Raw genomic sequence first — 18,317 nt, 5'->3', positions numbered from 1 at the left:
TTATGTCACATCACTCACCTGATGGGAGCGGAAATTCACAGTGTTTTGTTTATTTTCCAGGTAAAAGGGAAATGTCATTCATTCATGGATGTGTCACCTTCTTAACAATGTTCCTTTTTTAAGAACCAAGTTCAGGAGGAAGCAGAATAAACAATAAGATTGTGATGATGGGAAATACTACACTGAGTTGGTATTTATCAACAACCCTTCCTTATAAATGTGAAAGTCACTGAAGCCTACTCTTTCAATAAATAACATTTTCTTCCGACATTGGATTTTGCCCTGACAACAGTGAGTCCACTTCACACAGACTCCCAGAGCATCACCGTGTGATAATGAAGTGATGAGGTGTGTATAGATGAGTGTCTGTCTCTGAAATCCACTGACCAGTAGATGGGGCTATAGCAGGAGAAGCCAGTATCCAGCTCTGTGTACCATCTACAGTAATGTAAGCTGTATGTTTTGGACAAAGTGTCTTTGTGCACGTTCCACACATTACTGTGTCTTAAGAATGTCAGATTACTGTCAACTGATCAGAGGGGAAATTCATAGTTTGTACTTCCTCCTAATGAACTGGGTCTGAATGATGATGAATTTGACCTAGGGAATGCCACCATGGCTCAGCCTTTCACCTGTACTGTCATTCTGGATGATAAACATCTGTATTTTCCACCTGTGGCTCTGCCCTCTTGGCAGGACCATATAAGACATCACATAGGTTGAGGACTCCACATCACCAAGACTTCTACTACCACAGTTTCATACTGACCTACAGAGCCTCTGCTGTGACCACCATCCACACATCAGACCACCGTCCAGACAGACGGAGACCTCTGAAACTCCGGCAGAAGCAGACAGAGGTATGGAGGAGAGCAAATAATTATTTTAGACCTTGGTATGCTTTTATGGACTTTATTCTCTCTCTCTCTCTCTCTCTCTCTCTCTCTCTCTCTCTCTCTCTCTCTCTCGCTCTCTCGCTCTCTCGCTCTCTCTCTGCAGCCTTTACAGGAGCTTTGGTAGTGTTGGACAGATCACACCAGGGGACAGTGGTTCTGGACAGATCACACCAGGGGACAGTGGTTCTGGACAGATCACACCGGGGGACAGTGGATCTGGACAGATCACACCAGGGGACAGTGGATCTGGACAGATCAAACCAGGGGACAGTGGTTCCGGACAGATCACACCAGGGGACAGTGGTTCTGGATAGATCACACCAGGGGACAGATCACACCAAGGGACAGTGGTTCTGGACAGATCACACCAGGGGACAGTGGTTCTGGACAGATCACACCAAGGGACAGTAGTTCTGGACAGATCACACCAGGGGACAGATCACACCAAGGGGCAGTGGTTCTGGACAGATCACACCAGGGGACAGTGGTTCTGGACAGATCACACCAGCGGACAGTGGTTCTGGACAGATCACACCAGGGGAAAGTGGTTCTGGGCAGATCACACCAGGGGGCAGTGGTTCTGGGCAGATCACACCAGGGGACAGTGGTTCTGGGCAGATCACACCAGGGGACAGTGGATCTGGACAGATCACAACAGGGGACAGTGGATCTGGACAGATCAAACCAGGGGACAGTGGTTCTGGACAGATCACAACAGGGGACAGTGGTTCTGGACAGATCACACCAGGGGAAAGTGGTTCTGGGCAGATCACACCATGGGGCAGTGGTTCTGGGCAGATCACACCAGGGGACAGTGGTTCTGGGCAGATCACACCAGGGGACAGTGGATCTGGACAGATCACACCAGGGGACAGTGGATCTGGACAGATCAAACCAGGGGACAGTGGTTCTGGACAGATCACAACAGGGGACAGTGGTTCTGGACAGATCACACCAGGGAACAGATCACACCAATGGACAGTGGTTCTGGACAGATCACACCAGGGGACAGTGGTTCTGGACAGATCACACCAGCGGACAGTGGTTCTGGACAGATCACACCAGGGGAATGTGGTTCTGGGCAGATCACACCAGGGGACAGTGGTTCTGGACTGATCACACCAGGGGACAGTAGTTCTGGACAGATCACACAAGGGTACAGATAACACCAGGGGACAGTAGTTCTGGACAGATCACACCAGGGGACAGATCACACCAGGGGACAGGGGTTCTGGACATATCACACCAGGGTACAGTAGTTCTGGACAGATCACACCAGGGGACAGTGGTTCTGGACAGATCACACCAGGGGACAGTGATTCTGGACAGATCACTCCAGGGGACAGTGGTTCTGGACAGATCACACCATGAGACAGATCACACCAGGGGACAGTGGTTCTGGGCAGATCACACCAGGGGACAGTAGTTCTGGACAGATCACACCAGGGGACAGTGATTCTGGACAGATCACCCCAAGGGACAGATCACACCAGGGGACAGATCACACCAGGGGACAGTGGTTCTGGACAGATCACACCAGGGGACAGTGATTCTGGACAGATCACTCCAGGGGACAGTGGTTCTGGACAGATCACACCATGAGACAGATCACACCAGGGGACAGTGGTTCTGGGCAGATCACACCAGGGGACAGTAGTTCTGGACAGATCACACCAGGGGACAGTGGTTCTGGACAGATCACACCAGGGGACAGTGGTTCTGGGCAGATCACACCAGGGGACAGTAGTTCTGGACAGATCACACCAGGGGACAGTGGTTCTTCAAGTCTGACCCACTTCAGGTAAGATTCTCTTTTCATCAAAATGTTTTTTCTTTCCATATGTTTCAGAGGAACATCAATAAATATGTCTTGTCATAAATATGAACATGTTAAAACATATTTAGTCAGGTTGTTTAACTGGACACACACACCAGACAATTACAGGTCACTCACACTGAGGGCAGCGCAGGGCAGAGTGTTTGTGTGTGTTTGTGTGTGTGTGTGTGTGTGTGTGTTTAAGACAGGGACTAACAGGTCCTAACAGAACCATCAGATAAATGCCATCCTATTATCTCTGCCACCAAAATATGGTTTTCCCATTAAGCTGAAAAAGCTGATCAAGCAGCACATCTTCTGACAAAGGTACAGCCGGACTCCATAAACAACCCAAAATACATGGAGAGAGAGAGAGAGAGAGAGAGAGAGAGAGAGAGCAATGGAGAGAGAGAGAACGCAATGGAGAGAGAGAGAGAGAGCGCAAATGAGAGAGTGCAATGGAGAGAGAGAGAGAGCGCAATGGAGAGAGAGAGCAATGGAGAGATAGAGAGAAAGAGAGAGAGAGAGAGCGAGAAAGAAAGAGAGCGCAATGGAGAGATAGAGAGAGCAATGGAGAGAGAGAGAGAGCAATGGAGAGAGAGAGAGAGAGAGAGAGAAAGAGAGAGAGAGAGCGAGAAAGAAAGAGAGTGCAATGGAGAGAGAGAGCACAATGGAGAGAGAGAGAGCACAATGGAGAGAGAGCGCAATGGAGAGAGAGAGAGAGAGAGAGAGAGCAATGGAGAGAGAGAGAGCGCAATGGAGAGAGAGAGAGAGCTCAATGGATAGAGAGAGAGAGAGCACAATGGAGAGAGAGAGAGAGCAATGGAGAGAGAGAGAGAGAAATGGAGAGAGAGAGAGAGAGCGCAAATGAGAGAGAGCGCAATGGAGAGAGAGTGCAATGGAGAGAGAGAGAGAGAGCGCAATGGAGAGAGAGAGCAATGGAGAGAGAGAGAGAGCAATGGAGAGAGAGAGCGAGAAAGAATGAGAGCGCAATGGAGAGAGAGAGAGCACAATGGAGAGAGAGAGAGAGAGCACAATGGAGAGAGAGCGCAATGGAGAGAGAGAGCGAGAGAGCGCAATGGAGAGAGAGAGAGAGAGATAGAGACAATGGAGAGAGAGAAGCTGAGGTTTAAGAGGATAAACAGAAATACCTATGTTAGGAAGACTGTTTAAGGCCTGGGCACAACTCAAAGACACACTCACTTATTCTCTCTATTCTCTCTCTCACCCATTCTCTCTTTCTTTCCAGGTTATAAAACAGCCTTCATCCAGTGGAGTTGACACAGTAAGGACTGGTGTGTACAGCAGCCAACCCAGAGATGAGTGTGTCAACGTGTCAGATGAAGGAACGTTACAACCAGCAGGGATTCCTCTCTGCTGTACCGGTCCTAGACGACACCGAGCTGAGGTAGGCCAGACAGGCCTTCAACCACCTGGAGAGAGAGTTCGGTGAGTGGAGGGGGAGGGAGGCAGGGAGGGAGGGAGGGAGGTAGGTAGGGAGGGAGGATGAGGGGGGGGTTAGGTTAGAGGTCAAAACATCTGTAATATCACCATGATAATGTCTTTATTTTATTTTACCTTTATTTAACTAGGCAAGTCAGTTAAGAACAAATTCTAATTTTACAACGACGGCCTAGAAACAGAGGGTTAACTGCCTTGTTCAGGGGCAGTTAACCTTTATAAGGTTAAAAATGTACTTTATATGGAATCTATTGAATGTAATCTTCATCTGTCTACCTGAATTGAATGATATCTACCTGTATTGAATGATATCTAACTCTGTCTACCTGTATTGAATGATATCTACTTGTATTGAATGATATCTACATGTGTCTACCTGTATTGAATGATATCTACCTGTATTGAATGATATCTACCTGTATTGAATAAAACCTACCTGTATTGAATGATATCTACCTGTATCTACCTGTATTGAATGATATCTACCTGTATTGAATGATATCTACCTGTATCTACTTGTATTGAATTATATCTACCTGTATTGAATGATATCTACCTGTATCTACCTGTGTTGAATGATATCTAGCTGTATTGAATGATATCTACCTGTGTCTACCTGACTTCAGGTGAGGAGTACACCCAGTACAGTCTCCACAACGTGCACCTGCAATACCCCTGGGTGATGTCCCTGGCCAAACACCCCCACATCCTACAGGTGGTACAGTCCATCCTGGGCTCTGATGTCATCCTGCTAGACTCACGCTTCATCTGCAAGTACCCAACATCCCTCACACCCCACACCACAGCCACACAGGCAGGAAATGATGCCATCACTCTGACCAGTGAGGAGGAAGTGAGGTCATTAGAGATGGACCAACAGAATGAGACTGGGCTGCCCTTCGTGGCCTGGCACCAGGATATGAGGTGAGTATATTACTAATACTTCCACAGCTACAATAGTATTACAATACTAATACTACTGTCAGTTACAAAGCACCTCAAAAATAGTAAAATACTACTACAGTACTGCTACCGCTAACAATACCGCTTGTAGTGTTGTCACTACAACTACTACAGTAGTACTACAATGCTACTACTACTACTACTACTCCTACTACTACTACTCCTACTACTACTCCTACTGCTACTACTATCACAATACCACTCCTGCTACTACTACAACTACTACTCCTACTACTACTACTACTACTACTACTACTCCTACTACTACTCCTACTACTACTCCTACTACTACTACTCCTCCTACTACTACTACTACTCCTGCTACTACTACTCCTACTACTACTACTACTACTCCTACTACTACTACTTCTACTACTACTACTCCTACTATTACTACTACTACCCATGCTACTACTTCTCCTACTACCACTCCTACTACTACTACTCCTACTACTACTACTACTCCTACTACTACTATCACAATACCACTCCTACTACTACTACTCCTACTACTACTCCTGCTACTACTACTGCTCCTACTACTACTCCTACTATCACAATACCACTCCTACTACTATGACTGCTACTACTCCTACTACTACTACTACTACTCTTACTACTACTACTACCACTACTACTCCTACTACTTCTACTACTACTACTAGCTTCTACTACTACTCCTACTACTCCTACTACTACTACTACTACTACTCCTACTCCTACTACTACTCCTACTACTACTACTACTCCTGCTACTACTACTCCTACTACTACTCCTACTACTACTCCTACTACTAATACTACTACTACTACTACTCCTATTACTACTGCTCCTACTACTCCTACTACTACTCCTACTACTCCTACTACTACTAGTACTCCTACTACTTCTACTACTACTCCTACTACTACTACTACTCCTGCTACTACTACTACTACTACTACTACTACTACTCCTACTACTACTACTCCTACTACTACTACTACTACTCCTGCTACTACTACTCCTACTACTACTACTACTACTACTCCTACTACTACTACTTCTACTACTACTACTCCTACTATTACTACTACTACCCATGCTACTACTTCTCCTACTACCACTCCTACTACTACTACTCCTACTACTACTACTACTCCTACTACTACTATCACAATACCACTCCTACTACTACTACTCCTACTACTACTCCTGCTACTACTACTGCTCCTACTACTACTCCTACTATCACAATACCACTCCTACTACTATGACTGCTACTACTCCTACTACTACTACTACTACTCTTACTACTACTACTACTACTACTACTCCTACTACTTCTACTACTACTACTAGCTTCTACTACTACTCCTACTACTCCTACTACTACTACTACTCCTACTCCTACTACTACTCCTACTACTACTACTACTCCTGCTACTACTACTCCTACTACTACTCCTACTACTACTCCTACTACTAATACTACTACTACTACTACTCCTGTTACTACTGCTCCTACTACTCCTACTACTACTCCTACTACTACTACTCCTACTACTACTAGTACTCCTACTACTTCTACTACTACTCCTACTACTACTACTACTCCTGCTACTACTACTACTACTACTACTACTCCTACTACTGCTACTACTACTCCTACTACTCCTACTAATTAAATTTCAAATCAAATCAAAGTTATTCATGTAACCCTTCTTACATCAGCTGATATCTCAAAGTGCTGTACAGAAACTCAGCCTAAAACCCCAGCAAGCAATGCAGGTGTAGAAGCACGGTGGCTAGGAAAAACTCCCTAGAAAGGCCAAAACCTAGGAAGAAACCTAGAGAGGAACCAAGCTATGAGGATTGGCCAGTCCTCTTCTGGCTGTGCCGGGTGGAGATTATAACAGCACATGGCCTAGATGTTCAAATGTTCATAAATGACCAGCATTTTCAAATAATAATAATCATAGTAGTTGTCGAGGGTGCAACAAGTCAGTTACACAAGAGTAAGTGTCAGTTGGCTTTTTCATAACCGATCTTTGAGAGTATCTCTACCGCTCCTGCTGTCTCTAGAGAGTTGAAAACAGCAGATCTGGGACAGGTAGCACGTCCGGTGAATAGGTCAGGGTTCCAGCAGGTATGGGACAACAGGTCTGGGACAGGTAGAACGTCCGGTGAACAGGTCAGGGTTCCATAGCTGCAGGCAGAACAGTTGGAACTGGAGCAGCAGCACGGCCAGGTGAACTGGGGACAGCAAGGAGTCATCAAGCCAGGTAGTCCTGAGGCATGGTCCTAGGGCTCAGGTCCTCCGAGAGAGAGAAAGAAAGAAAGAGAAAGAGAGAATTAGAGAGAGCATATTTAAATTCACACAGGACACCGGAAAAGACAAGAGAAATAATCCAGATGTGACCGACTGATCCTACCCCCCGACACATAAACTACTGCAGCATAAATACTGGAGGCTGAGACAGGAGGGGTCAGGAGACACTGTGGCCCCATCCGATGAAACCCCCGGACAGGGCCAAACAGGTAGGATATAACCTAACACCAACATACCATCCCGGGACAAGGCCGAGTATAGCCCACAAAGAACTCCGCCACGACACAGCCCAAAGGGGGGCGCCAACCCAGACAGGAAGACCACATCAGTGACTCAACCCACTCAAGTGACGCACCCCTCCCAGGGACGGCATGGAAGAACACCAGTAAGCCAGTCACTCAGCCCCCGTAATAGGGGTAAAGGCAGAGAATCCCAGTGGAAAGAGGGGAAACCGGCCAGGCAGAGGGCGGTTCGTTGCTCCAGCCTTTCCGTTCACCTTCACACCCTGGGCCAGACTACACTTAATCATAGGACCTACTGAAGAGATGTGTCTTCAGTAAAGACTTAAAGGTTGAGACTGAGTCTGCGTCTCTCACATGGGTAGGCAGACTATTCCATAAAAATGGAGCCCTATAGGAGAAAGCCCTGCCTCCAGCTGTTTGCTTAGAAATTCTAGGAACAATTAGGAGGCCCGCGTCTTGTGACCGTAGCGTACGTGTAGGTATGTACGGCAGGACCAAATCGGAAAGATAGGTAGGAGCAAGCCCATGTAATGCTTTGTAGGTTAGCAGTAAAACCTTGAAATCAGCCCTTGCCTTAACAGGAAGCCAGTGTAGGGAGGCTAGCACTGGAGTAATATGATCCAATTTTTTGGTTCTAGTCAGGATTCTAGCAGCCGTATTTAGCACTAACTGAAGTTTATTTAGTGCTTTATCCGGGTAGCCGGAAAGTAGAGCATTGCAGTAGTCCAACCTAGAAGTAACAAAGGCATGGATTAATTTTTCTGCGTCATTTTTGGACAGAAAGTTTCTGATTTTTGCAATGTTACGTAGATGGAAAAAGCTGTCCTTGAAACAGTCTTGATATGTTCTTCAAAAGAGAGATCAGGGTCTAGAGTAACGCCGAGGTCCTTCACAGTTTTATTTGAGACGACTGTACAACCATCCAGATTAATTGTCAGATTCAACAGAAGATCTCTTTGTTTCTTGGGACCTAGAACAAGCATCTCTGTTTTGTCCGAGTTTAAGAGTAGAAAGTTTGCAGCCATCCACTTCCTTATGTCTGAGACACAGGCTTCTAGCGAGGGCAATTTTGGGGCTTCACCATGTTTCATTGAAATGTACAGCTGTGTGTCATCCGCATAGCAGGGAAATGTAACATTATGTTTTCGAATGACATCTCCAAGAGGTAAAATATATAGTGAAAACAATAGTGGTCCTAAAACGGAACCTTGAGGAACACTGAAATGTACAGTTGATTTGTCAGAGGACAAACCATTCACAGAGACAAACTGATATCTTTCTGACAGATAAGACCTAAACCAGGCCAGAACTTGTCCATGTAGACCAATTTGGGTTTCCAATCTCTCCAAAAGAATGTGGTGATCGATGGTATCAAAAGCAGCACTAAGATCTAGGAGCATGAGGACAGACGCAGAACCTCGGTCTGACGTCATTAAAAGGTCATTTACCACCTTCACAAGTGCAGTCTCAGTGCTATGATGGGGTCTAAAACCAGACTGAAGCATTTCGTGTACATTGTTTGTCTTCAGGAAGGCAGTGAGTTGCTTTTTCAATGTTTTTTGAGAGGAATGGAAGATTCGATATAGGCCGATAGTTTTTTATAATTTCTGGGTCAAGATTTGGCTTTTTCAAGAGAGGCTTTATTACTGCCACTTTTAGTGAGTTTGGTACACATCCGGTGGATAGAGAGCCGTTTATTATGTTCAACATAGGAGGGCCAAGCACAGAAAGCAGCTCTTTCAGTAGGTTAGTTGGAATAGGGTCCAGTATGCAGCTTGAAGGTTTAGAGGCCATGATTATTTTCATCATTATGTCAAGAGATATAGTACTAAAACACTTTAGTGTCTCCCTTGATCCTAGGTCCTGGCAGGGTTGTGCAGACTCAGGACAACAGAGCTTTGGAGGAATACGCAGATTTAAAGAGGAGTCCGTAATTTGTTTTCTAATGATCATGATCTTTTCCTCAAAGAAGTTCATGAATTCATCACTGCTGAAGTGAGAGCCATCCTCTCTTGGGGAATGCTGCCTTTGCGACAGTATCAAAAGAAATTTCGGATTGTTCTTATTTTCCTCAATTAGGTTGGAAAAATAGGATGATCGAGCAGCAGTGAGGGCTCTTCGATACTGCACGGTACTGTCTTTCCAAGCTAGTCGGAACACTTCCAGTTTGGTGTGGCGCCATTTCCATTCCAATTTTCTGGAAGCTTGCTTCAGAGCTCGTGTATTTTCTGTATACCAGGGAGCTAGTTTCTTCTGACAAATGTTTTTAGTTTTTAGGGGTGCAACTGCATCTAGGGTATTGCGCAAGGTTAAATTGACTTCCTCGGTTAGGTGGTTAACTGATTTTTGTCCTCTGACGTCCTTGGGTAGGCAGAGGGAGTCTGGAAGGGCATCAAGGAATCTTTGGGTTGTCTGAGAATTTATAGCACGACTTTTAATGCTTCTTGGATGGGGTCTGAGCAGATTATTTGTTGCGATTGCGTACGTAATAAAATGGTGGTCTGATAGTCCAGGATTATGAGGAAAAACATTAAGATCCACAACATTTATTCCATGGGACAAAACTAGGTCCAGAGTATGACTGTGGCAGTGAGTAGGTCCAGAGACATGTTGGACAAAACCCACTGAGTCGATGATGGCTCCGAAAGCCTTTTGGAGTGGGTCTGTGGGCTTTTCCATGTGAATACTACTCCTGCTACAACTCCTACTATTACTATTACTACTATTACTCCTACTATTACTACTCTTACTACTACTACTACCACTCCTACTACTACTCCTACCACTACTCCTACTACTACTACTTCTCTTACTACTACTACTACTACTCCTACTGCTTCTACTACTTCTACTCCTACTACTCCTACTCCTACTCCTACTACTACTACTACTACTCCTACTACTCCTACTCCTACTCCTACTACTCCTACTACTCCTACTACTATTCCGACTACTACTATTACTACAATACTACAGCTACTACTACTACTACTCCTGCTACTCTTACTACTACTACTACTACTCCTACTACTACTACTACTACTACTACTACTACTACTACTACTACCACTACTACAATACTACAGCTACTACTCCTACTACTCCTACTACTCCTACTCCTACTACTCCTACTCCTACTACTCCTACTCCTACTACTACTCCTACTCCTACTACTCCTACTACTACAATGCTACAGCTACTACTACTACTACTACTGCTACTATCACAATACCACTCATACTACTACAGTACTACTACTACTACCACTACTACTACTGCTCCTACTACTACTATCACAATACCACTCCTACTACTACAGTACTACAGTGCTCCTCCTACTATGACTACAACTACTACTTCTACAGTCAGTTATGCAGTAAGCGTTTTGAGTAATAACAAGTATTTACTCACCAGCTGTCTGATTCATCCATGTACTGGGGAATAGCTGGGGGTCCAGTCCTGTTCTGTGTGGCTGGCTCTAGACAACTCACTGGCAGAAAACGGAGCCCTGAAGGTCATCCCAGGTACTGTAGCTCCCCTGACCACCTCAAACTCACCAAATCATTTAGTTTACAGAAACGGACAGTTCAGTTGTAATTGGTGCCACAGCTAGATAAATAAATACTTAAATGTCTCCTCAAAATACTTAGCTGCATTTAGCCAGGTTCAGTTAATGTTCTGAAAACCTCTTTATGTCATTCTAGCATTACATGACTTCAGTAAGTGGCTGTAATAAGGTGTCCTTTCATAGACATAAAGAAGACCAGAGTCTGTGTGGTTAGTAAAGTGTTCCCTCTCCTCTCCTCTCCTCTCCTCTCCTCTCCTCTCCTCTCCTCTCCTCTCCTCTCCTCTCCTCTCCTCTCCTCTCCACCTCTCTCTTTCCTCTCTCTTCACCACTTTTCTCCTCTGCTCACCTCGCCTCACCTCTCTCCTCCTCTCCCCTCCCCTCTCCCTCCCTCCTCCTCCAGGAAGCCACTGCTCTGGCCTGCTGCCCCACCAACTCGCCTCCCGCCCCGGCAACATGCTGTCAGTCAACCAGGAGATCCCTGAGGAGCTGGTGCAAACGGACAGCGCTCTACTCTGCCCCCTGCTGGCTGGGCAGATGTCTGTAAGTCACACTTACTTAGTCCTTCTGGACGTTCTGTATTACTGGGAGCTCCCCATCCCAAGTCCTACTGGACATTCTGTATGACAGGGAGCTCCCCATCCAATGTCCTACTGGACATTCTGTATTACAGGGAGCTCCCCATCCCAAGTCCTACTGGACATTCTGAATTACTGGGAAATACACTGGGCTTTCTCTATTCTTCTACAACTATATTATGTTTCTCACTAATAGTGCTGTACAAAGAATAAGAATTAAGGTTCCATTTGGGATTGTGACTTGATGTTGATGTTAACCAAATCAGATCCATGATGGGTACCTGGTCCACGCCAGCGACCCCAACACATCCCAGAAGAGACGCTGTGGCTTCGTGATCCGATACATCCCTACCTGTGCCTACCCTATACAGGTGAGAACTACTGTAGATATGTCTCTACCTGTGTCTACCCTATACAGGTGAGAACTACTGTAGATATCTCTCTACCTGTGTCTACCCTATACAGGTGAGAACTACTGTAGATATGTCTCTACCCTACACAGGTGAGAACTACTGTAGATATGTCTCTACCTGTATCTACCCTATACAGGTGAGAACTACTGTAGATATGTCTCTACCTGTGTCTACCCTATACAGGTGAGAACTACTGTAGATATGTCTCTACCTGTATCTACCCTATACAGGTGAGAACTACTGTAGATATGTCTCTACCAGTATCTACCCTATACATGTGAGAACTACTGTAGATATGTCTTTACCTGTGTCTACCCTATACAGGTGAGAACTACTGTAGATATATCTCTACCTGTGTCTACCCTATAAAGGTGAGAACTACTGTAGATATCTCTCTACCTGTGTCTACCCTATACAGGTGAGAACTACTGTAGATATGTCTCTACCCTACACAGGTGAGAACTACTGTAGATATGTCTCTACCTGTATCTACCCTATACAGGTGAGAACTACTGTAGATATGTCTCTACCTGTGTCTACCCTATACAGGTGAGAACTACTGTAGATATGTCTCTACCTGTATCTACCCTATACAGGTGAGAACTACTGTAGATATGTCTCTACCAGTATCTACCCTATACATGTGAGAACTACTGTAGATATGTCTTTACCTGTGTCTACCCTATACAGGTGAGAACTACTGTAGATATGTCTCTACCTGTGTCTACCCTATACAGGTGAGAACTACTGTAGATATGTCTCTACCTGTGTCTACCCTATACAGGTGAGAACTACTGTAGATATGTCTCTACCTGTATCTACCCTATACAGGTGAGATCTACTGTAGATATGTCTCTACCTGTGTCTACTGTAGTGACCTCTCTTTTTCTGAAGGTTATGTGTCAAATTGGAGGCCTGTTGCCTTATTATGCCTTTGGAAATAGATGGAAACTCAATTCCAGTGCTTTTGCAGAGACCAGACTCAAAGCATACCTGACCACTGTGTTTCTCTCTCTCTCTCTCTCTGCAGGACCCAGACCGTCCCAGGCGTTTCCATGCTACTGTGATGGCCAGTGGATCAGACCAGTTCAATCACTTCTCCACCTTGCTGTGATGAGCCTTACACCACAACTACAACCATATCCATACTGGTCGCATTACTGTATTACTGTCTGCTACCTAGAGGAACCTAATGATGCTGTATTCACCTTGATGACTTACTGCTGTGTTCACCTTGATGACTTACTGCTGTATTCACCTTGATGACTTACTGCTGTATTCACCTTGATGACTTACTGCTGTGTTCACCTTGATGACTTACTGCTGTATTCACCTTGATGACTTACTGCTGTATTCACCTTTATGACTTAGTGCTGTATTCACCTTGATGACTTACTGCTGTGTTCACCTGTATGACTTACTGCTGTGTTCACCTGTATGACGTACTGCTGTATTCACCTGTATGACGTACTGCTGTGTTCACCTGCATGACTTACTGCTGTATTCACCTGTATGACTTACTGCTGTATTCACCTTGATGACTTACTGCTGTATTCACCTGTATGACTTACTGCTGTATTCACCTGTAAGACTTACTGCTGTGTTCACCTGTATGACTTACTGCTGTATTCACCTTGATGATTTACTGCTGTATTCACCTTGATGACTTTGGTACAAAATGCTAACCTCCCCTGTTATTGTAATGGTGAGAGGTTAGCATGTCTTGGGGGTATGATATAAAATGCTAACCTCCCCTATTATTGTAATGGTGAGAGGTTAGCATGTCTTGGGGGTATGATATCAAATGCTAACCTCCCCTGTTATTGTAATGGTGAGAGGTTAGCATGTTTTCGCTGTATGATTTGTGCATCTAACTTTCTCCTTCATCATGATTCCCTATTCATTCAGGACTATATGTAGTCATGGTAACATCCATGTAGAAGTGTGATGAACCATACATTCAAAATGCTGGAGTAGAGAGCCAGAACAACACAGCATGTGTCACTGTCCCAATACTGGTGGAGCTCACTGTATCTGGGTCGGGCTGGGTTGGACTGGGTTGGACTGGAGTCCATCTCCTGTTTCTGTAGAGTCAACCAGAACGGCCCTTATGGCAGGAGTCCATCTCCTGTTTCTGTAGAGTGAACCAGAACGGCCCATAGGGCAGGAGTCCATCTCCTGTTTCTGTAGAGTGAACCAGAACGGCCCATAGGGCAGGAGTCCATCTCCTGTTTCTGTAGAGTGAACAAAAAGGCAAGCCACTCTGAACCTGACCTGAGCTGACCTGTTATTTTAGTGCATTGATAATGATAATAATAACATGTATAAAATGTGAATGGAGGACAAATGAAATGCTGTATCAACATGTAACCTAATGTATCTGGGACGTCATGCTTTATCAGATCTTAATGTGTCTTATTGTGATTTACGTGTTGAATAAACCTTCTCACTATACACTGGCATCTATCTCTGTGGAACATGGTGGGCCTTACTTTGTAAGTCACAACAATCAAATTTTTATTTGTAAAAAGTTCTGGGATTGGGATTTTAACCAGTTGAATGAAAGGGCAAAATGTAGATTTCCGCCTAAATAAACATACCCAAACATTTGCTCAGTTTTTTTTCTGTGTTTTGTATTTCTATGTTGGGGTTTTGTTTGGGGTGATCTCCAATTAGAGGCAGCTGGTCCTCGTTGTCTCTAATTGGAGATCAAACTTAAGTAGGGGTTTTTTTTCCACCTGGGTTTGTGGGAGATTGTTTTTGAGTCAGTGTATGTTTTACCGCTGCGTCACGGTTTGTTGTTTTGTTATTCAGTTTATTTATATGTACTGCATAGTTTCACAGTGAAAATAAAATGTGGAACGACACACACGCTGCACTTTGGTCCGCTCCTCCTTTCGACAACCGTGACAACTGTGTTATTTGACATGTCAAATTAAACAGCATTCAATGTGCCTCACCTTAATAATTTTGTCTATTTTCACGTCTTAATTTCGCATTCTGTTCTAACTTGGTAGTGCACATGTAGCCTATAACCTGTTTTAGAGAAATGTAATCATTGAATATTGTAAGAGCTTTCATTTTCTGTTTATATGCCGCCTTTATTTATTCTACGGTTCTGACTTGTTGGGCCATTCTTACACTGTAAGAATGGCCCATGTTCTGAATTATGTCGCTGTACATTTCAAAAGTGCTGAACAAATAGTTGAATTGACTACGTCCGTCGTCGCTCGCTCATTAATGTCTTAATCGAAATTTCGGAATGCCTCTTATCCGCTTGTCGTCCCCTTATGCCATAGTGTGTACATCTCAATTGTCAGTAGAAACCACATTTGTTTAAGCAAGTCAGACATATCAGCTATGTTTTTTTAAAAGGCAGTAAATAAGGCTGAATTAAGTGTTTGGCTGCCAGACAAGGCTCCGCTGAAAGCCACGTGTAGCAGTGGTAAGGTGTTGGGACTCTGCTGTTGGGACTTTATGTAGGCCCTAACAGTTTGTGGGCACCGTTTGTCACCGTTATAGTGCAATTCATGTATTGTTTAGTGTTGTGTGGTGTAGAGGCTTTGCTGGCATGCATCCCAATTTGTTTGGCGGGGGGTGCACCAAGATATACATGCTAAAATTGCCACTGCTCTGATCTCATATCTCCACATAGTTTTGCCAACAGGCGTGAGCACACTGGATGTGGTTTGATGTAGTTTACAATCAAAGTTACCTGCTGCAGTAAATCTCAGAGTTCCGTGCTCAGCTCTTTTGCTGCCAGTTGCTCTCGGTTTATCATACAATGCATCCAGTCTGGGGTCAGTCTGGGGTCAGGTTTATCATACAATGGATCCAGTCTGGGGTCAATCTGGGGTCAGGTTTATCATACAATGGATCCAGTCTGGGGTTAGTCTGGGATCAGATTTATCATACAATTCATCCATATGGCAGAGGGAGACAAATTGATAATTAGAGTGCAGAACAACACCACTAAATGATTTACTATAACACTACAGGTGTTCATTTCATCTTTTTGGGGCGGCAGGTAGCCTAGTGATTAGAGTGTTGGGCCAGTAACCAGCAGGTAGCCTAGTGGTTAGAGCGTTGGGCCATTAACCAGCAGGTAGCCTAGTGGTTAGAGTGTTGGGCCAGTAACCAGCAGGTAGCCTAGTGGTTAGAGCGTTGGGCCATTAACCAGCAGGTAGCCTAGTGGTTAGAGTGTTGGGCCAGTAACCAGTAGGTAGCCTAGTGGTTACAGTGTTGGGCCAGTAACAAGCAGGTAGCCTAGTGGTTAGAGCGTTGGGCCAGTAACCAGCAGGTAGCCTAGTGGTTAGAGCATTGGACTAGTAACCAGCAGGTACCCTAGTGGTTAGAGCGTTGGGCCAGTAACCAGCAGGTAGCCTAGTGGTTAGAGAGTGTGGGCCAGTAACCAGCAGGTAGCCTAGTGGTTAGAGTGTTGGGCCAGTAACCAGCAGCTAGCCTAGTGGTTAGAGCATTGGGCCAGTAACCGAAAGGTTGCTGCATCGAATACCCCGGCCCGTCAGAAAGTCCAGGACCCAGTTTCACAGGGCTCAGTCGAGACCCAGACTGATCAGGTGAATCCAGGTGAAATGTAGGATCCCTTATTGATGCCACTTGTTAAATACACTTCAATCAGTGTAGATGAAAGGGAGGGGACAGGTTAAAGAAGGATTTTTAAGTCTTGAGACATTTTATTTTTTATTTAACCTTTATTTAACTATGCAAGTCAGTTAAGAACAAATTCTTATTTACAATGACGGCCTACACCGGCCAAACCCAGACGATGCTGGGCCAATTGTGCGCCGCCCTATAGGACTCCCAATCACGGCTGGTTGTGATACAGCAGTGCCTTAGACCAATGCGTCACTCGGGAGCCCGTTGATTTAACACTGAAGAGTTTGTTGTGCGCTAATATTGCACTGTCACTAAGTTTGATCATATTTATTTTAGTTCTAAGAAATGTGAAAACTTTAGTACGTCGTTTATCATTTGATTGTTACTATATTTACAAATAATTTCCAACATTTCATGCCCTATTGCCCCAGTTTTGATGAATCTGAAAAAATCTATGATTTTCATAATATTTGTACATTTACATTTTAGTCATTTAGCAGACGCTCTTATCCAGAGCAACTTACAGTAGTGAATGCATACATTTCATTAAAAAAATATTTTACGTACTGGTCCCCCGTGGGAATCGAACCCACAACCCTGGCGATGCAAACACCATGCTCTACCAACTGAGCCTCACGGGACAATGTACAATGTACATCAGCAATTTTCTTACTATTTTTACCAGAAAGGGGACTTCCAGACCTTTCTAAAGCTATGCAGCATTACCCGTTATTGTTTGTAGCCTCCTCATGAAAAATAATGATGTTTGGGTATGTTTATTTAGGCGGAAATCTACATTTTGCCCTTTCATTCAACTGGTTAAAATCCCAATCCCAGAACTTTTTACAAATGAAAAATAGATTTTTGTGACTTACAAAGTAAGGCCCACCATGTTCCACAGAGATAGATGCCAGTGTATAGTGAGAAGGTTTATTCAACACGTAAATCACAATAAGACACATTAAGATCTGATAAAGCATGACGTCCCAGATACATTAGGTTACATGTTGATACAGCATTTCATTTGTCCTCCATTCACATTTTATACATGTTATTATTATCATTATCAATGCACTAAAATAACAGGTCAGCTCAGGTCAGGTTCAGAGTGGCTTGCCTTTTTGTTCACTCTACAGAAACAGGAGATGGACTCCTGCCCTATGGGCCGTTCTGGTTCACTCTATAGAAACAGGAGATGGACTCCTGCCCTAAGGGCCGTTCTGGTTGACTCTACAGAAACAGGAGATGGACTCCAGTCCAACCCAGTCCAACCCAGCCCGACCCAGATACAGTGAGCTCCACCAGTATTGGGACAGTGACACATGCTGTGTTGTTCTGGCTCTCTACTCCAGCATTTTGAATGTATGGTTCATCACACTTCTACATGGATGTTACCATGACTACATATAGTCCTGAATGAATAGGGAATCATGATGAGGGAGAAAGTTAGATGC

The 18,317-nt window shown here is 44.5% G+C and overlaps 1 pseudogene; it reads left to right on the top strand.

Moving 5' to 3' along the window:
• The first annotated feature begins 4,030 nt into the window (after window positions 1-4,030).
• On the top strand, window positions 4,031-13,596 carry LOC115205794 (phytanoyl-CoA dioxygenase domain-containing protein 1-like; annotated as a pseudogene).
• The last annotated feature ends 4,721 nt before the right edge of the window (window positions 13,597-18,317 follow it).

The sequence above is a fragment of the Salmo trutta genome, chromosome 13 (assembly GCF_901001165.1).
Source record: "Salmo trutta chromosome 13, fSalTru1.1, whole genome shotgun sequence".
Classification (NCBI taxonomy): Eukaryota; Metazoa; Chordata; class Actinopteri; order Salmoniformes; family Salmonidae; genus Salmo; species Salmo trutta.
This window is presented reverse-complemented; position numbering and strand designations above follow the sequence as displayed.